Here is a 21,983-nt window from a genome sequence, read left to right on the forward strand (position 1 = left end):
GACCAGGGCACGAACCCGTGTCCCCTGCATCGGCAGGCGGACCCTCAACCACTGCGCCACCAGGGAAGCCCCTGTATATATTTTTAAATCTCCAAAAATGTTCTTTAAATGTAAGATCGTATAAAGGAAAAAATACCAAGAAAACTCCAAAGGACTGGATAGATAGAGATGATCAAAACCAAGATTTACATCAGACAAACTAATCAGAAATGAATATAATGAGTGTTCGACAATGTAAAATCCTGCAGAAAAATCAAGAAGAAATAGAATTATGTATTGGGTGAGAGACTGAGGACAGTGAAAAGAGATTGCTAGCAGAAAAAGAAGCCATTAATTGACAGAGTGACTTTTTTTTTTTTTTTACACGTGGGCCTCTCACTGTTGTGGCCTCCCCCGTTGCGGAGCACAGGCTCCGGACGCGCACACCCAGCGGCCATGGCTCACGGGCCCAGCCGCTCCACGGCATGTGGGATCTTCCCAGACCGGGGCACGAACCCGTGTCCCCTGCATTGGCAGGCAGACTCTCAACCACTGCGTCACCAGGGAAGCCCCAGAGTGACCTTTTGGATGTTGTAGAACAGGGATCAGCAAACTGGACCATGGATCAAATCCTGCCGCCATCTGTTTTTGTAAAGTTTTACTGCAGCACAGTCACACTCACCCAGTTATGTATTGTCTCCGGCTGATTTTGTGTTACAGTGGCAGAGTGGAACAGTTGTGTCAGAGACTATTTGTCCTGCAAAGTCAAAAATATTTACTGTCTGGCCCTTTACCAAAAAACTTTGTCAACCCTTGTTGTAGAAGATGAAAGCAGAAAAAAAAAGGTTGGGATGTTTACACACTTTGTTACATATGGTTTGTGGGTAACATATTACAAAGAAATATTGATATCTCTACTAACGTAAAAGAAAAAGGGGTAATAATGGATGAAGAAACTGGAAATTGAAGGTGATAGAGAAAGAAGTTATTAGAAAGCATATGTCAGAACACATTTTTCTTTGTGAAGTGAAAAAGATAGGATACCTGATAAGTGAGATGAGACTAGCAAAGTCAGGAATTTGAAAGGAATAAAGATTTTGAAACAATACATATCTCTGTATTTCAAAAGGCAGAAATAGAACTATTGAGAGGAATTTGCAGAAAATTACATTTTAAAAATCTCTTTAAATTGTTATTTATTTACACCAACACCCATATATCTGGCTTAAGAAATTAAATGTCCTGATCTCTACCTCCTCCTCCCCACAAGAGGCAATCGCTGCCCAGAAACTGTTGATTCTCATTCCCCTTAATGTTGTTACTCATTTATTTAATATGATACACTTATATTTTGTATAAAAGTAACAATAAATATCCAGTATTAGTTTTCTGAAATACTTTTAAGCTTTGTATAAATACAGGAAAAGACCAGCTGGGTTTAAAAAGAGCCACAGACTTTCTCAAAAGTGAAAAATACAGTCACTGATATTTATAATTTAATAGAAAGGTTAAACAGCTGACTAGGCATAACTCAAGTATGCATTATTAAAATGGAAGGAGAATGTGAAGAAATTAACCAAAATTCAGCAGAAAGATAAAGGGATAGAAAATATAAAAGAGAGACTAAGAGATTTGGAGGAAAGAAGGAGAAGGTCTAACATCACTAGCTGGAGTTCTAAAAGGAGGAAAAAGAGAATGAAGGAGAGGAAATCCTCTCAATCAGGTGAAGAAAATGAATCAAGGAGGGCATGATCAATTGTGTCAGATGCTGCTGATAGATAAGATAAGGGCTATGAACTACATTGTTGAAGTTAGCCATGTGAAGTTCCCTGCTGACCTTGATATGGGCAGTATAGTTTCATACTGAGGTTGAAAACTTGCCTGGAAAGGTGTGTTAGTTTTCTTTTGCTGCCCAATTAATTACCAGACACTTAGCAGCTCAAAGCAACACTCATTTATCATGTCACAGTCACCATGGGTCAGAAGTCTGGGCACAGCTTAGCTGTCCTCTGCTCGGTGTCTCCCTATGCTGTGATCAAGGTGTTGGCCAACTGTGTTCTCATCTGGAGGCTTAACAAGGGGAGAATGCACTGCCAAGCTCACCAGGTTGTTGCAGAATCATCTCACAGTTGCAGGGCTGAGGCCCACATTTCTTTGTAGGCTGTTGGCAGAGGGCCATGCTCACCTCCCAGTGGCCACCTGCAGCTTCCTGCCAAGGGGCCCTTTCACAGCGCCTCTCATCAGCTAAGCTTCTTCAAGACCAGCAGGAGAGCATCTCTTTCCCTTCCAGTAGGTTAAGAGGGAGTTTTATGTAACATAACCTAATTAAGAGCCTATTCTGATGGATAGAAGCCACTCACAACTTACACCCACATTGAAGGGGAGGGAGTTATACAAGGGTGTGATTCGCTGGGGTTTATCTTAGAGTGTATCCACACAAAAGGGTTTAAGAGAGAAGAGAGGAAAAGAATTGGAGGAAGAGCAAATAGAACCATCTGTGTGTTTTGCTGTAATAGGGAACAAAGGAATGGTGTGGTAGGTAGTGGGGAAAGTGGAATCAGGAGAGATACAGATTCTTTTTTTGTAAATGGGAGAAATTACAGCATATTGATGGGAGAGTTACAGAAGAGATTGAAGAAATGATACAGGAGAAACAGAATAAAGAATTGTTGGTACAATGCCGTTGAGTAGGTGAGAGGGATGGAATCATTATACAAATGGAGGGAATGGCTTTAGACCAAAGCACGGATAGTTTACCCATGATAACAGGTGAGAAGGCAGAGCCCTGAGAGCAATGCACACGGGTGTGAATAGGGATGTAGGTAATAATGTGAGGAAACTCTCTGTGAGTCCTTCTCTAGCTCTTCTTGAATTCATTTCTTTCTCTGTCCCTATGACCAGAACCTTAATTGAGGTCTGCGTGATCTGTGACTCCTGTTTTGCCCCACATTATCCTCCGAGACACTGGTGATCTCTCTTAAATACAAACCTTATCATGTCATTAACTTGCTTTAAATCCTACCATAAAACACTAACAAACAAGGAGGAAAAAACAGACAGAGTGTAAATAGTGAATTCACAATAAAAGGAAATACTATTTTCAGTCATCAAATCACAAATGGGTTAAAAGGTAATAATTCTGGAAAGGTTGGAAGAAACTCTTATAACTGATGAAGGGAATGTAAACTATGACAGCCTTTACGGAAAGAACTTTAACAATCTATAATGTCCATTCTTGGACCCAGTAATTGTACTTCTACAAATCTCTAATGAGGAAACAATCAGAAATGTGAACAAATGTTTATATACAAGCATGTCTGTTATAACTTTACTTATAATAGTAAAAAAATAATTTTTCAAGAGCAGGGAAATAGTTATAATTTATCCATATGCCTAAATATTATTCATCCATTGAAATTGTATATTTCCAGAAATATTTAATGATATACAAACTTCAAAGTAAAAAAAAGCAATCCATAAACTAGCATTTATAGTATTGATCACAATCTCAGTATATATATGTAAATAGAAAAACTAATATATATGGAAATGTGCATTGTGTTTTTCCCTGGCTAGTGTATTGGTGGTAGGGAATTTTATTTTCTTCTTTATTATCTATATTTTCCAAGTTTTCTGCAATAAGCATGTATTACTTATACCAAAAAATAGTATTTAATAAGAAATTCAAAGGGTTCTCTTTTTCAGTAGAAAGTCCACATTATGGACGATCATATAGTGCTTTCTCCTTTAGCCCACTGCTACTCCCAGTCTTGTAATATACTCTCTAGGAACACCGAACTGCTTATGGTGTCAGTTTGTAGTCCACCCTGCCTCCTTCCACCCCGGTACAAAGATGCTTTGTCACTTGGTGAGTGTTTTCATGCTTATACCTACAGGGACAATTACCCCCTATATCTTCTCATCCTTGAAGACTCACTTCAACCACCTTCAGAAAATCCTCCCTGATACCCTTCATTCTCATTCCCTCCCTTCCCACAACCTAGGTAAGTTACCCCTCCTTTGAACTCCCCGAATAACTATGCAACGATCACTGCACGGTTATCATGGAAGCTAATATACCCTTGTGTCGTATTATCTACACTATAGGTGAATTATAGTTATCTGTCATATTATTTACGTATTGCTTCATGACAAATTACCCCCAAATTTTAGAGGCTGAGAATAACAGTTATCTACCATCTCAGAGTTACTACAGATCAGAAATTGGGGATTGGCTTTGCTGTGTAGTGCTGACTCAGAATCTCTCTTGAGGTTGCTGTCAAAATGTCAGTGGGACTGCAAGTCATCTGAAAGTTTGACTGGGACTAAAGGTTCTGCTTCCAAGCTTTCTCATGTGACTGTTGGCAGGAGGCATCTTCCTTGATGACTGTTGGTCAGAGACCTCACTTCTTCACCACGTGGGCCTGTCCATATGACAACATGGCAGCTGGCCTCAACCAGAGCAAAAAATCTTAAGGCCAAGAGAGACAGAAGTCACAACGTCTTTTATAACCTAGCTTCAGACGTTACACACCATCACTTTTATATTCTGTTAGTCGCACAGACCAACCCTGGTACCATGTGGGAGGAGATCAAAAGGGCATGAATAGCAAGAGGCAGGGATCACTCGGAGGCCAACTCAAAGGTGACTCTGTCTATCTCACTAGCCTGAACTGAGCCTTGGGCCCCTTTGTATCCCTCATCCCACGTTTGCATTTTATAGTGTCTGCTTAACAGTTGGTAATTAGTTCATTTTTGTTTAAGTAAGTGAGTAAATGAATGAGACATCAGTGGTAATTCTATGTATTTTATATGCTCAGTAAGTGCTTATTAGCTAACTACCTCTTGCTACAATAAGGCAAGAGGCAATGATAATTTATGTCTTAATTATAGAAGTAAAGAATGTCTGAGCTCTCCAGCCTTCAGAAAACCATTCTGCAATAAGGTGGGTTGTGGGTAGATAAGTGGATGGACAGAAGGATGGAGAAAGTTGGAAGGAAAGAACAGCAAAGTTCCCCTCAGCCCCACCTCTGTTTTTATAAGGAAAATTATTTTGCTTCATCGTGTTTACTTTTTTCTAACTTCTTCCCCCTATTCTTTAATTTCTCATAGCAAAATTGATATTAGGAAATTTTCAAGTAATTTTTAGAAAAATTCCATTATCATTTTTCTAAATTGAACTAAATAATTAATTTATATTATAATCTTTTGTGTGTAGAGTTGTGAAATGACAATATTTTAAAAGCTAAGTTTGAGGAGTTGAGTTCAACGTAAGGAGACAATTTCTGTCCCTTTGAACATCAGAAATGTCAGGCTTTTGTTACTGTCTTTCAGCACTGCTGTTGTTTTGAGGGTGATGCTTGTTCTGTGCAGTTTGGTTATACAGATGTCCTCTGCCTGAACAGTAGAAACTAGGTGTAAAGTGTAAGAAGCAAGAGAGAGTGAGAGAAAAAAAAAATAAATCTCTTTATTATGGTGCATAAACCTTCAGTGTGAGGGAGCTTTGCAGCTGCACAAGGAGAAAAATGCATTCAAAACTATAATGCCAGTGTGAATAATCCTTTCTCAAATGCTGCTTGCAGACTGCTCCAGCTTTGTCAGGTGAACTTGAACCGGGCCATCAGATTGGCCCCCATTCCCATTGCACACTCTGTCTATCACCCCAGGGCATTCACCATCTTGACTGTTGTTTAAAGAGAACAAGCAATCCATCATTGAACCAGGGAGTCACTTTCTCATAGAAAAGTAAAATCAGCATGTGACACTACTCAGCCCGAGTGTTTTGCAGATTAAAATGATACATGGCGACTCACGTGTTACTAGGAAGATTAAGTCAGTTATCTTGTTCTGCTGCCCAGACAAAAGAATTCCCCTCAAGCAGTAAGGGGAGCTTTACAGAAACTGAAAAAGTTGGACTCAACTATACGGTGGTAAATCAGAGAATCTAACAAGAAGGCAGAAAAAGAATGTCACTTTACATCTAGGCACCTTCCCTGAAAAAATGGTACAAAGAAGAATCCACCCCGAAAGGAGGAGCTATTAAATCTTTGTACAAGCCTCTGCTGTTTGAGATGCCAATTTTATTACCAGAGATGGGCACGCAATTTATTGTCTGACTGCCTTAGCAATTGATTTAAATATGGTGAAATAAATGAGCAGCCGCTGGCCCTGGGGCAGTTAGCTTCATGAGAGTAGGTTGCAAATCCTGCACCTACAGTATCTAGTTATTAACACTGTTATTCCATTGTGTGATCTACACAGTAATAAAATTTTTAATGAATCTCATACAGAAATGAGTTCACAATGGAAGGCTGGGATTACAGCCTTTAGTTTAACAAGCTGAGGTAAACATTTATCATATTACAGAAAATAGTATTTTTAAATAATTGAATCTGTAACTGCTATATTTGTTTTCAAAAGTAATTTTCAAAAGGAAGAAGACCCAAGTGAGTATCAAACTGTTTAAGATTAAATAAGTGCATTAATTAAAGTTAACATGAGAAAAATTCATTTCTCTCTAATTAAATTTTTTAACTTAAAATGATATTCAAGTTTAATTTGTGTTTTGCCATTTAAGCCATACACTGAAAATGACACAGGTTAAAGAGAAGGAATTCTGTCTTCTTTTAGGTTCTCATGAATTTTAGGCAACACTGTTGTTAGAAATGTCTTCACTATGTACATTTTGCCCATACTTTGCCAAGCCAAATTCTTCCTTAAAGTACAGACCGTTTTTCTAGTCAGTGAGGTTTCAAATCAAAGAATGCCCTATTTTGTTACTTTTAACTAAATTTTCAAACATTGCTTATCTATATCCATCTATATATTCTATACATGTTCTATATGAATAAATGATAGTGCTGGAATACGCAAGTTTTCTCTGCCAAGGACAGACACCAGATTTAACCCTCTTTTCCTACACAAATCACCAAAAAGGAGAGGGACTATTTAAACACTTTTGTTAGACATTTGACATGGTCTTTTCCAAATAACAGAAGGACCCACAGAGACTGGCTTTGAAGGGCCGTGTTCCCAACGTGGTTTCAATAGGGAACATTCTCTCTGGGCTGAGCACCTGGATCGTGTGCAGCGTTCCCTTGGGCTGGACAGCAGTCACTGAGCCACCTGCATCGGAGAGGATGGTATATGAGGGACGGGAGCCTCTGGCCAGCTGTATCCTTCCCCAGCCTCCGGGGCATGTTAGTGCAGGAGCCAGGCCAGGCCCGACGAGCACACAGGCATCGTCTGAGTGGCTGGCCTCTTTGCCCTACCATGGACATGTTAGCAAGGTCCTTCAACGGGTGTAGATAAAGGTTAAGTGCAGTGGAGCCTGGGGCCGTTGAAACATGCCTTGTGCAAAGACTCAAAGCCATAAATTGTACTGACAAAGGCAATTTAAAATATCAAAGTCCTAGGTCTTTCAGACGAGCACCAAGGAAGACGATGTGAGATTGAGCTGGACGTTAGTGAGAGCTCTGCAATTCAGCGTGACCTCGACAACTACGGCAAAGAGACCCGAGCTCATCCCCTCCTGCCTGCTCTCCTCACTCCATCCCGGCAGCATGGCCCCTGCCCTGTCTGAGCTGAGCAAGGACACAGTCAACAAACAAAAAATGATTCCTAAGCATCTTGAGACAACATGATCACATATAAAGGCTAATTAAACTTGGCATCTCTAAAACTCTGCATTGCTAAGTATCAGCTTTTATTACATTTCACTCTTGGTTACCAGAGGGAAGGGAAAAAATGCAAACAATCAAAAAGAAGCCTTTTGTTTAAGATCCCTTCTACATAGGCCAGTGACACATTGTTGTTGTTCAGTGGCTAACACAGTAGCTGATGATTGGGAGACAGAAAGCTCCAAATTGCCCTGGATGTGAAGAGATGCCAGATTTTGTCAGTAACTTAAAAATTAAATTAAAAGACAGATCAAGATGAATTAAGTGCTTTGGTCACTTGGTATATGTCAACTATTTTAGTTCCTTGGTGATTTTTGAAGATGTGCCCAAAATGCCTTGCTCAGAACATTTACCAACCAGAGTGTATCTCAAATGCTAAAATGGTGAATTGAAAAAGGTGAATTGAAAAAGAAAAGTCAATACTTTATAAATTTTAAAAATCAGTCCAGTCATCGAGAAAATATTGTTTTCATGAAGCATTTTATAGTTCAGTACAGCTAGCTCATGCAATTGCTAGAAGAGAGAAGAGACCCTGCCAAGTGATTTGTGTATTTATTGTAGTGTTTCTACTGGAAAGACTAAATATATATTCCACCCTGCTGACAATCACTTCCCTTTTGCCCCTGCAAAATAACCCTAGAGTTATTTTCTCTTTCAAACGCTAACAACATCATGTTTCTTGTGAAAAGAACTAAGACTCAGAGAGCCAAAGGCACCTAAGTCTAAATTCAGAAGTATGACTTTTCAGGAAATACACCCACTTTTTTTTTTTGGAGAAAACTGTTTAAAAATCCAGACTGAATAGCTGCTTCTCAGTTGGAAAGGTCACTTTAAGTGCACTGTCCACAACATTAACTAGAAATGACCCTTGTCATCACTCTCAGCATGTGGGACAGAAGAAACAAATGAAAAGGCACACCCAAAAGATGGTTTCTAGAATAGGCCACTTGGATAATAAATGAGACGCTGTGCTCGTGGACCACATGGGCTCCTGAGGCATTGTTCCCACTGTGAGAGCATGCTGGGTGGCTTCGAGATTACAAGGCTGCAGAGAACTGCAGCATCTCCACTGGACCATCATCCCAAAGTGATGAAAACACTGTCTAAAGTTTCCCAGCTAAGAACACTCCTTCAGTAATGTATTTCAGATTGTGATGTTGTATTTTGGTGATTGTATATTCCTTCCTATGCACATTTTTAGGAGAATAAATCAAGGAAAATGTTTTAATTATATCATGTGCACACAGTTTTTTCCCCCTGGTATTTAGCTGTTGTCGGGAAGGACTTCACTAAGCAGAATGTTCTTTGTCCTTGCTACAGTAAACAGTTAAATTATAGAGCCAGCTGGTTGCTTGCCAGGGAGGTTGGAGAGGAAAGAGCATCCTGTCTTCACTTTTCTTCCCATGTTACCGAACTGCTTCTTATAGACCCCCATCCTCATCTCCTGCACCCTCTCCTCTTCCTCCCTCCCTACCTCTCTAAAGCCAAAAACATTAAAATTAAATATCGAGAACTTCTGGCACTGAACTGATGGGTGGGGCTACACCGATTTTCTGGTCTTTCCTCTTCTGGGAAATAACTTTTAAACATCATCAGGTGGTGACGTCACTTCTAGTTCTACCTGCAGTCACTCTCATTAGGCCTCCTTGAAGGGAAGAGTCTGGTGAAATCACAGGTATGTGCCCTGGCTCTGCCACTTACTAGAAGAATGGTGCCTAGCCTCTCAGAGCCTTCGAGTTCCCATATGTAAAATGGGTGTAAAAAGATACACCTTGTGATGTTGTGAGGATGGAGATAATGCATGTGAAGGACCTAGCTCAGTGGCTGGCACATTTTGGTGTTCAGTAAGTGATAGAAGTTTGTTATCATTATTATCTAAACTCTTTCTCCTTTGCAGCCCTGCTGAATTTATTTCCCCAGCCCCACTCTCACTAACTTTAGTGGCCAAGGCCACTTAACTGCAGGTAACCTCAGACTCTCCCCCCAGATGCAGGGGATAGTCTTGCTTTTAAGAAGTCATTTCTTTTTTTGAAAATTTTTATTGAAGTATAGTTGATTTATGATGTTGTGTTCGTTTCTGGTGTACAGCAAAGTGATTCCATTTATATATATATATATATATATATATATATATATATATATATATATATTCTTTTTCATATTCTTTTCCATTATGGTTTATTACAAGCTATTGAATATAGTTCCCTGTTCTGTATAGTAGGACCTTGTTGTTTATCTATTTTATGTATAGTAGTGTGTATCTGTTAATCCCAAACTCCTAATTTATCCTCCCCCCACCCTTTCCCCTTTGGTAACCATAAGTTTGTTTTCTGTGTCTGTGAGTCTGTTTCCATTTTGTATATAAGTTCATTTGTACCTTCTTTTTAGATTCCACATATAAATGATATCATATGATGTTTGCCTTTCTCTTTCTGACTTATTTGACTTAGTATGATAACCTCTAGGTCCATCCATGTTGCTACAAATGGCATTATTTCATTCTTTTTTATGGCTGAGTAATATTCCATTGTATACATGTACCACATCTTCTTTATCCATTCATCTGTCAATGGACATTTAGGTTGCTTCCATGTCTTGGCTATTGTAAATAATGTTGCTATGAACATTGGGGTGCATGTATCTTTTCAAATTAGAGTTTTCTCTGGATATATGCCCAGGAGTGATATTGCTGGATCATATGGTAATTCTATTTTTAGTTTTTTAAGGAACCTCCATACTGTTCTCCATAGTGGTTGTACCAATTTACATTCCCACCAACAGTGTAGGAGGGTTCCCTTTTCTCCATACTCTCTCCAGCATTTGTTATTTGTAGACTTTTTTTAATGTTAGCCATTCTGACTGGTGTGATACTTCATTGGAGTTTTTTGTTCTTTTTGCGGTACGCGGGCCTCTCACTGTTGTGGCCTCTCCCGTTGCGGAGCACAGGCTCCGGACGCGCAGGCTCAGCGGCCATGGCTCGCGGGCCCAGCCGCTCCACGGCATGTGGGATCCTCCCGGACTGGGGCACGAACCCGTGTCCCCTGCATCGGCAGGGAGACTCTCAACCACTGCGCCACCAGGGAAACCCCCTTCATTGGAGTTTGGATTGCATTTCTCTAATAATTAGTGATGTTGAGCATCTTTTCATGTGCCTATTGGCCATCTGTATGTCTTCTTTGGAGAAATGTCTATTTAGGTCTTCTGCCCATTTTTTGATTGGATTATTTGGTTTTTTGTTATTGAGTTGTATGAGCTGTTTGTATATTTTGGAAATTAAGCCCTGTCGGTCACATCGTTTGCAAATATTTTGGCGAAGTCAGTTCTAATCAGGGTGTGAAGAAGTGGGAAATGCAAATAACAAAAACAGCAACAGTAATAGGTTCCATTCATGTAGTTATTTACTAATGCTTAGTCATCATTATCATGTCATTTAAACTGTATCAAATTACTGTTTTTTAAGTCAAAGTAGTCTAATATTGACAAGTTCATTATGGCCTAGCCTAAATAATACTTAACATGATCCTCTTGTTCTGTCTCTCTTCAACCTCATCACCAGGTAGTCCCACATCCACCCAGCCTCATCTGACTGCAGTTCCCCAGGTAAGCCTGCCTTCCTACAACTGTTTCGCGAGGCTCTTACCTTTGCCTGCAATATCCTCCCCTACCTCTCCTGGGAAGCTCTTATTTGCCCTTCAAGACAACTCAAGTTTCACCTCCTCAGGGAAACCTTCTCTGACTCTTCTCCTACTTCCCTCTAGTTACACACACACACAAACACACACTTGCACGCACGCACACACACACACACACACACACACACACACAGAGGCTCCATTACACCATCACCAACCTTTATGGTGGGACCTCAGCTGAGCAGTAATTGCTTGTTTATGTATCTGCCTCCCCCATTAGATTATGAGTACGTGAAAGCAGAGATTGTGAGTTCATTTTGTCAGCACCAGTGCCTAGCCTAGCACTTGGTCGTTAATAAGGCCCTGTTGAATGAGAGAATTAAATCATTAAAAATCACAAGATTAATTAAGAGTGTAGTTTTATGATTGACCCATTGTGGCATAACTCCTGGTGTAATACACTATTTAACATTATGCCACGCACATTGCACGTGTTCCATAAATGTTTGTGAACTGAATGAATGAATGATGGCAGGTGAAAATCTCTTAATTAGATCCAGAGGGTCCTCTTTCTTTGTACAATCCAAACAAGAAAGGCGTTCGTTCTCAGACACTGAAAAAAACTATGCCGCCATCTTTGTCTTACAAAAGACTCATCTGAATGATAATGAGTGTGGAAAATGGATTAGCTCCTGGGTGGACAGGTTTTTTCTGTTTGTTTGTTTGTTGTTTGTTTTTGTTTTTCGGCTGGGTAAAAACGTAAAAGAGTGATGAGTGCTCCATGGCTTAGGGAGATTTAATCCCCTCTTATTTTCCATGATTTTAATTTTAGTGCTTATTTAATTAAGAAAATTAAACTATTTTGGGTACATTAATTAAAATTGATAAAAAATAATGGTTCCCAGGGTTGTGTTAATGTTGATTTTTATCATTATTTTATAACTCTGGAGAAATTGGTTATCATCTGTTCTTGGATTCTAGTGATAAAGCATCATTATCACCAGGAGTATTCTACTATTATGTGGCCAAAATGTGTTAGTAATCAAATTTTTAAAATGATCAATGAATGTTGCTAACCCTCATTGTATGTATTACTACATAATATGCGTCAAATAAAGTACTGAATTATTTTTAAAATAAGCAATAAAGAAGACCTAATTTATTGGTCTTGGCTCAGAAACCAAGTGTTTTAAAGTGCATTAAGAAGGCTGTTTCTCGGGCTTCCCTGGTGGCGCAGTGGTTGAGAGTCCGCCTGCCGATGCAGGGGACACGGCTTCGTGCCCCGGTCCGGGAGGATCCCACATGCCGTGGAGCGGCTGGGCCCGCGAGCCATGGCCGCTGAGCCTGCGCGTCCAGAGCCTGTGCTCCACAACGGGAGAGGCCACAGCAGTGAGAGACCCGCGTACCAAACAAAAAAAAAAAAAAAAAAAAAAAGGCTGTTTTTCAAGTTTCATGAATTAAAGACTGTGGTTCATCCTTTAGCCAGAGCAGACAAGCATCATTGAGATTAAGGATACATCATAAAGCTAAAATCAAGCAAAACAGACTTCAGAAAAAAAAATTATCAGGGATAAAGAGGGGTTTTAATTGGGTAGTGTGAAGTCTATGGACCAAATTGGGAATCTAACAAAGTGTCTGACTCCATTTTTGATGTTTGATGATTGACAGCTATGAAGCCCTTCCACTGTCCCTTACCTCTCTTCCTCACATCTGGATGAGCTGACCAGAAAGCCTAGGTGCTTTTTTCTTTGGCACCAGCAGGAATTTAAAAGCATGAAACCCCAGCCCGTGGAAAGAACTCTCACACCAGCCCTACCCTCTAAACTCCATGAAACCCTAAGCCCATTCTTTCAAGCCATTTTACACTCGTTTGGGAGGCTTCCTTGTTCTCCCCAGGAAGCCGTGTTATGTGAATAATAACCTCACACCCTTTTGATGCACGTGTGGCATCATCAGTTTTGACATCCAAATTTTGGATGGAGCAGGGGACCCGTTGTGCATCTGCAGGCTGACCACAGTAGCGGAAAATTGATATTTTTAACAACGTGGAATCTTCTGATCCATGAGTACCATACACCTCTCCATTTATTTAAGTCTTCTTTAATGTTTCCATAAATACTTTCTAGTTTTCAGCATGCACATTTTGCCCATATTTTGTTAAATTTTTCCTAAGTAGTTTATATTCTGATGCTGTACATAGTCTTATTTTCTTGTTTCAATTTCCAATTGTTCTTTACTAGTACATAGAAATATAATTGAAGTGACATCAGCAAGATGGCAGAATAGGAGTTCTCCGCCTTCATCCCCCCACAGTACATCGACTTTTACAGTCACCTACGGATAAGAGCACCCTTGTGGGCATCCAGGAGTCCAGCAGAGAAACCCCAGCATGCCACTGAAGCAGAAGAATCCAGGAATAGATTCATTGAAGATGGTAAGAGGAGCAGTTTCACTTTGCCCACATCACTCTTCTCCTAAGGCTTGGTGCCAGGAAAGACCCCCACAGCCATGACTTCTTTCACAGGGAAGACTGAGAGCATGTGAGTGAGTGCCCAGGTTCCCCAGCTGGGCAGGATGCTACCCAAGAGACCCACTTCTTTCTCACTTCACCCAGATTATTGAGGGGATCTGCAACCTTGAGTGTTGGGAGAAGTTGAGAGTACAGCAGCCAGGGCTCGGAACTCAGCAAAGGGATACTACTAATTGCTTCATGGTTCTGCCTACTAACTGATTCACAGACTCTTGTCAGAAAGTCCCTCCATGAGAAATGATGGATGCCTCACATGCAGCCCCCCCCAACGCCCCCCCACATGCACCCCCAACGCCTAACTGCCCACCTCCTCGCGTAGCCATCTTCTGTGGACAGTGAGAACAAGTACTTGCAGATGACTAGCAAGCAAGCGCAGAAAGCCAGTCTAATTCTGCAAGATTAGATGAAGACTCACAGACTCGAGCGTTTCAGAACACTTCATCAGGGAAAACAAATGGGACACTTTCAACACCAGGCTTTGCAGGACTGAGAGAAGGTATACACTCTTAGGAACTTCCCCAAGAAGGAACAAAAAGTGTGGAGCAGGCACACCCATAGAAAAGGTCTGGAAAAGCCTCAGAACCTCTGGCTGGGCTATCAAGTGAAAGTATCTCTCTGCTAAAGCCAGTCACTAAAGCCTAGAGGTGACTCTTCTTCAAAAGTGAAAACAGCAAAAAAAAAAAAAAAGTGAAAACAGCAATGTAAGACTTCAAGCAAGAGCATGAAAAGTCAAGGAAGCATGATATCATCAAAGAAGCACAATAATTCTCTAGCAACTGACCCCAGAGAAATAGAAATCTATGAATTGCCTGACAAAGAATTCAAAATACAATAATTGTTCTAAGGACGCTCAGTGAGTACAATTCAGTGAGCACACAGACCGTGTGACAAATTCAGTAAAACAATGTATGAACAAAACTGAGAGTTTCAATAGAGAGATGTAAACCACCTGAAAGAGAAATTAAGAAAGCAATCCCATTTACAATAGCATCAAAAAAAATAAAATACTTAGGAATAAATTTAACCAAGGAAGTAAAAGATCTATACACTGAAAACTATAAGACATTGTAGAAAGAAATTGAAAGAGAGACAAATAAATGCAAAGACAACCTATGTTCATGAATTGGAAGAATTAATATTAAAATGTCTATACTATCCAAAGCAATCTATAGATTCAATGCAATCCCCATCAAAATTCCAAAGGCTTTGTTCATAGAGATATTTAAAAATCCTAAAATTCTTACAGAACCACTAAAGGCCTCAAATACCCAAAGCAATCTTGGAAAGAAGAACAAAGCTGGAAGTATCACACTTCCTGATTTCAAACTATATTGCTTAACTATAGTAATCAAGAGTATGGTACTGACATAAAAACAAACACACAGCCCAATGGAACAGAACAGAGATCCCAGAAATACAGTCAACTAATCTGATAAGGACACCAAGAACATTCAAATGGGGAAAGGATAGTCTCTTCAATAAATGGTGCTGGGGGTTTCCCTGGTGGTGCAGTGGTTGAGAGGCCGCCTGCCGATGCAGGGGACACGGGTTCGTGCCCGGCTCTGGGAAGATCCCACATGCCGCGGAGCGGCTGGGCAGGTGAGCCATGGCCGCTGAGCCTGCGCGTCCGGAGCCTGTGCTCCGCAACGGGAGAGACCACAACAGTGAGAGGCCAGCGTACCGCAAAAAAAAAAAAAAAAAGAGTTTCTGTAGAATAACTTCCTAAAAATAGAATTTCGGGTTCAAGGGGTATCTGCTTTTTAATTTTTGAAACAACCCCTCCAAAACCATACCACATAGGCTCCTTTCTTGTTCTACGATGTATTATCAAATGATGAAGCATTTTATTTCATTCTCCAAATAAATACATTAATTATAGTTATTAACTATAAATAATGTCATTCTAAAATCAATGGTAATTACGATTATTCTAGATTTTTACTAATCTGGATTTTTCCTTGATACTTCAATAGAACTCATGTTGTTTTTTACCTTTCTCAATTATTACTTTATTTTTTTATTGAAGTAAGTTGCTGTACAATATTATATAAGTTACGGATGTACAACATAGTGATTCACAATTTTTAAAGGTTACATTCCATTTATAGCTATTATAAAATATTGGCTACATTCCCCATGTTGTACAATATATCCTTGTAACTTAATTTATACCTAATAGTTTGTACCTCTTACTCCCCTTCCCCTATATTGCCCCTCCTCCCCCTTCCCCTCCCTTCTCCCCACTGGTAACCACTAGTTTGTTCTCTGTTATTTTTGAAATAACTAAAAATCCGAAGTCTATAATTTTTATATTTAAAATACCATATTCATTTGTTACTGAACTTTGCCCCAAAGTCCAGCAAGCCAAATGCTGAGACGGTGGAGGTTCGCATCAGACAAAAGGTTTATTCAGGAGGCAGCCAAGTGAGGACAAAGAAGAAAAAGTCTCAAGTCAGCCTCCCCCAAGGCGAGGGGCTCGGAATATTTATGGGATAAAGCTGAGGCATGGGGAGCGTGGGGAAAAGTGACTGAAGATAAGGAAAAGGTGAGGTACTTGTCCTGCCCTGTAGATGCCACAGGTGCAACTCAATAACAAGCCTCTTCGTGGAGGAAAACGGCGATTAGCATGCTGTAAGGGTGGAGGTTTTGGCCCTCTGACATCACAGGGTCACCAGTGGACACTCGCACATGCCCAGTTGGAGGGTCGGTCATCTCAAACCCGCTCGAACTAGACACAGCTTACTCCAAGTTCCTGATAGAACAACTTGGGCAACATTGTTTAGGCTACCTGACACTTGAAGGACGTGCAAATTTTTGCAAAAATAATCAAAGTGGAGATTTATCAGAGAAGGTACGTTACAGTGCATTATTTATTAAACAATTTAAAGGCTGTAACTGGTGACTACACTTGGTTTCACATTTGGTACACGTGTATTTCCAAAGAATAACCAAAGAGCAACCATTCGTTGGGACTTACTATGTGCCAACCACATTACATGTACTAGCTCATTTAGCTCTATTTAGAAATAGGGAACTAAAGCCAAAATTAAGTCGACCACACAGCTAATAAATATTAGAAATGAGGTTTGAACCCAAGCTGACTGATCCCCAAGCCCAGGCATGTGATACTCAGAGGATTCAAATTTAACTTTTCTATTTTACTGTGATAGAGCAATGTGAATGGGAGCTCAAGTATATTACAACGCACACAGAAAGGTGCTACTTAAGCCCACGCTCCACAGCTACCCAGCCCGAGCACTCTGAGGCGGGAGCACCAATACCAGAGAGAAGCCGGCGCTGCGAGGAAGAGCCCACATGCTTCACCTAAGACCCAACGCAGCCAAATAAATAAGTAAGTAAATAAAAGCAGGGGGGAGAGCTTTGAGATGTTTCTTAATTGAGTATGCATATAAATAGGAATTTGGGACTGATTGTTCTTTGTCTATTAAAAAAATTCCTCATTCGTCAGCGTTAACTCCACAAATACTTGCTGAGCTCCTACTGTATGGGAGGCCCTGTTACAGACGCTGGAGAATGAGAACCGGCGTGTGTGCACGTGCGCGCACACTTCCTCCTGGAGCTTACTGTAACAAGATAACTTGGTAAGTTCTTATACCTGTTGGTGATAAGTGTGAGGAAAATAAAGATGGTTTGACCTTTCCAAAGCGATGTACACAACTGGACAAGAATAAACAAATCATACATGTATTCAATACACTGTCTCCAATTGAATTAATATCTAAAAATGAGGTATAAACTTTAAAAGGAAAAAGCCCATTTGTTGACTTGGATCTCTCAAAGTCTCTGCATCGTAAGGTGAAGAGCAAACCTCCTTACTAAAAGATCCATACTTTTATTGCTTTTCATGAAGTTCAGTGACAGAGTAGTATACTTCATCCAGCCTTTGGAAAACAAGTATTGACATTAAGGTGAAGCTAGGAGAACACTAGTTCATAAGGAATGAAGTAAAAATCCAAACTGCCATGCTTGGGGCTGATTCCTTCAGCTTTCACTACCTCTCCTCTGCTCTACAGCTCTCTGCTCTGACGCCCACCGTCTCCCCTCTTCAGCAAACCAGACCATCATGTTAATAAGAGTTGATTTGTAAATAGCGTCTCCCTCGCGCCATCTCCATCCCCCTTTGGCCAGGCTCCTACTTTTCTGCTCAATGGCACAGATGCGGCTTTGAGCTGACTGGGACCAGGCAGCTATTAGCAGCAAATCCAGTGAGGGAAATTAATGAAGGGGACAACTAATAAAAGACAGCTCAGGACAGCCAGACTAACTTGCTCCGAGCAGTAATTAACTTTTTTTCTTTTTCTTTTCTTTTTTTTTTTTTTTTAGCTCATGAAGGTAAATATGCCATCGGCACTGGTCCAGTCTAACTCTTCTTTATTAAAAAGGAGAGAGCAGAGCTATTCATGGGGAGCTGAGACTTAATCTGTTTTCGCCCCAAGAAGAACAGTTTTAAATTACTTGTGTGATGTGTTTGTAGATCCTTGATGCCCAAATCAAGATATACCTTTAAAGATGAGGGAGAAAGGAGGTAGATGAAGAAATATGTCTCTGAATAAAAGAAATAGTCATCCTCTGCTCAGAGGCAGCTTGAAAGAGAGAATCTTGTTTAAAGGTTTGCTCTTCATCCGTACCTAAAATGATTGACTTTTTCTGTTCAATGCAAGCGCTGAATAAAAAACAAGATTGGATTCAAAGTGCACGGCAAGTCTTAGATGTCGGTGTTAAATATGAGCATAGCTTGAGGGATGTTTCAGTTGCCTTTCTCCATCCTCCAGTTTCCATTTTTAAAGACACAGTTATAAAAGGCAACTTAAAATTTTGTGTCTTCATCTATTTTTGAAAATCAACACAGCTCTTCTTCTGAAGATACGTCTTCTGAAAATACACGTACGAACATAAAACAGTTAGGGTTTGTCCAAAAGTGTTTCTAAAAACAAACCTATAGTATTTTATAAAAACTTTGGGGCTTCCCTGGTGGCGCAGTGGTTGAGAGTCCGCCTGCCGATGCAGGGGACACGGGTTCGTGCCCCGGTCCGGGAGGATCCCGCGTGCCGCGGAGCGGCTGGGCCCGTGGGCCGTGGCCGCTGGGCCTGCGCGTCCGGAGCCCGTGCTCCGCAACGGGAGAGGCCACAACAGTGAGAGGCCCGCGTACAGAAAAAAAAAAAAAAAAAAAAAACTTTGAAAATCAGAACTAGAAAAGACTTTGGAAATACCTAGTCTTATCAGGCTTGTCAGGCTGAGAGACTTACTCATGGTCACACAGCCAATCAGTAACAAAAAGGACCCTCACCACAAATTCAGCCTCTTGACTCAATCCAGTGCTCTGGCTTCCCCAAAATGAAAAGCCTCATCACATACTCTAAGTTAATAAGCTGATTATAGTACTTTGGCCAAATGTGTAATTTATCTTTACTGTCCCCTTACAGGCTTGGGTACAACAGGATCAAATAACATTATCACAGTGAGTTTTATCCATAGCACCCCAGGAGTCAATCTACTCTTCAAACTAACCCCCAGAACCTATGGAAGCACCTCGGTCGCTTTCTGTATAGGATGGGGCAAACACATAATTACGTGCAGGGCTCTCTCAAGAATAGATGGCTCTTCAGATAATGGGTGCCCTCCTGCAAAACTGCCTTCAGTCAATCAGTAACACTATACAAAGGAGAGTACAGCTGCATATTATTATTTCCCACAAGATAGCAGAAAAGTTATGTGTCGTGAATGACAGAACTTCATACATGCTTACTTCTACATCAGCAGTAGGGAGAAATAAAATTAAAGTTTATTACAATAGAGAAAATGAGGACAGTGACACTATAGGCTTTAAAAATAAAAATAGCTTTTATTACATAAGGTATGTAAAGTAGTCAAATTCATAGGAACAGAAAGAAGAATATTGGTTTCCAGAGGTTGGAAAGGAGGAGAAATGGGAGCTGTTGTTTGATGGGTGTAGAGTTACAGTTTTGCAAGATGAAAACATTCTGGAGATTGGTTGCACAACACTGCAAATATACTTAAAACTACTAAACTGTACAGTTAAAAAGGTTAAGATGATTTTTAAAAATCACTCTAAGAATGGCTGTAGACTTTGAGACATAAAGCTTTCTTGCATGGCCAAAAATAAAAATAAAATTGTCTTTTATAACAGAATCTTCGAACTATTCAGAGGTGAGCCACCAAGTTTTACAGACTTTTTTTTTTTGCTACAAATAAGTTATATAGTCTTCAAATAAATATACTTCCATATTAATCAAAGTGGGTTTTTATGATGCAGCAACAACCTTCAAATCTTCCTGGCTTTCAACTCACAAGTTTTTTTCTCCCTCATGTAACATCCACTGTGAGTTGAGGTGACTCACAAGAACCACTACTCTTTATATGATCACTCAGAAGCCCAACGAGCTTTGATATGTTGGCCTCACCCTCTCAAGAGAAGAGGAAGATAGAGACCAGAGATGGAGCCCCACCCTACTGTAAGGGGCCTGAGCATGCCCAATAGGGTTAGAACATCAGATATTCGTGGAGACTAGAAATGTCCTCCACAGTATCCAGTGGCAGGATTTTGTCCAGATGGAATGAAATGAAGTCACAGGCTTTGAATAAGAGTTCCAGAGTAGGGTAAAGATAGTACCAATGAAATTCTGTTTCCTGAAACATGCAGGAATATTGCCTAGTGTATATGGGAGGTGCTATCAGGACAAGAAATAGTAATACTGAAACAGTGATACCATGATGAAGGGCAGTGGCTGATGATTGTGACTGTTACAGATTCTGCGAGACAGTGAAGATACTGTGTGGTGTAATCATAGCTACCTTGTTTAATGTTATTTGGAGACTCCCAATCCCTTCAAATATGCTATCAAAATTCTAAAGTGTGTCATGAATACCAAAAAGTTGAGAAGCCTAACATTTATGAATACTCTCCTTTTAGTCCCTTACGGAAGATCTTGTAACATCACTCGTTTTGCTGGGGTAGGAAAAGGGAACCATTGAACTTTGGTGTCTTTTTGGTGGAAAGAGATGGAACTAGCAATTATCTGGAGAGCTATGACCAGTAGTTGCCACCATAGGGACTTGCTCCAGCCTGCTTTGTAATGTGTTATCACCATTACCATCTTATACATATTGTTATCGAAGACATGAGTATCTGAGAAATTCAGAGTAATGTGAAGGTGAGGGAAGTACTCTGGCCAGTGCCTTCAGCAGTTCAGTTTCATCTTACATAGTTTAGAACCATTTTGCTCTGACAAAAACTCTAAGAAGTCTAGACAAGTCTCCCCAATGTAGGAGAGCAGAATGGTCTTAAGATTCCAGAACAGTTTTACTCAAGTAGAACTGAAACCCCTTTTAAATTATTTGCTCACAAAAAAATAAAACTCAGTTTTCACTACACTCTTTCTGATTCTTCCCAGACTAAAGATGTCATATAGACCCTCCTAGGTCTACTGAAAATGATAGGAATTTCTTTTGCAAAGCCATCAAGAGCTCTATTGGCAAGGCTTTCCTGTGCAGTGCCCATGTCATGCAGATATGGTGAAATCATTTTCTTCTAATTCAAGAGAAACACTGGATTTGAACTCAAAACTTTTGAGTTGCTTTAGTGCTCCACCAGCAAAATCATGTTTTCTTCTTTGTCTATTTCAAGCTGCTGCCATGGAAATTTTGAGTTAAGGAAGATATTAGTTCAGATAGGTTTGATTCAGAAAAAAAATTTTTTTGATCATGTTCTAGGAATGAAAGAAGTATTAATGCATTAATACAATAGTTATCTAAGGTTTATGGTTAGACTTTTCTCCGTACAGTTTCAAAGGTTTTACCTCATTTGATTTCTTTTCCAAAATTATCTGGAAAGTAAGGCAAAAAGATAAATTGATCATATCCTCACAATGAATCAATCTTCTTGTACATGTCATGTAGTGTTTCAATAGATGTGAAAGGTACGAAGAAAAACCACAAAATCAAATTAAAGTTATCCCAGAATCTCTCATTTTTAAATTATTTCAATGCATAGCAAAATTTATGTTACAGAAAGAAAGCAATGGCAAGCCCATGTGGTTGTCCTTTGTCACACTGGCACTAGTTTGGCTTCTTTCTGCTATTCTTATACCAAAGAGGCAATAAACCCCCTTGAGAGTCATAGAG

The sequence above is a fragment of the Phocoena phocoena genome, chromosome 5 (genome assembly GCF_963924675.1).
Source record: "Phocoena phocoena chromosome 5, mPhoPho1.1, whole genome shotgun sequence".
Taxonomy (NCBI): domain Eukaryota; kingdom Metazoa; phylum Chordata; class Mammalia; order Artiodactyla; family Phocoenidae; genus Phocoena; species Phocoena phocoena.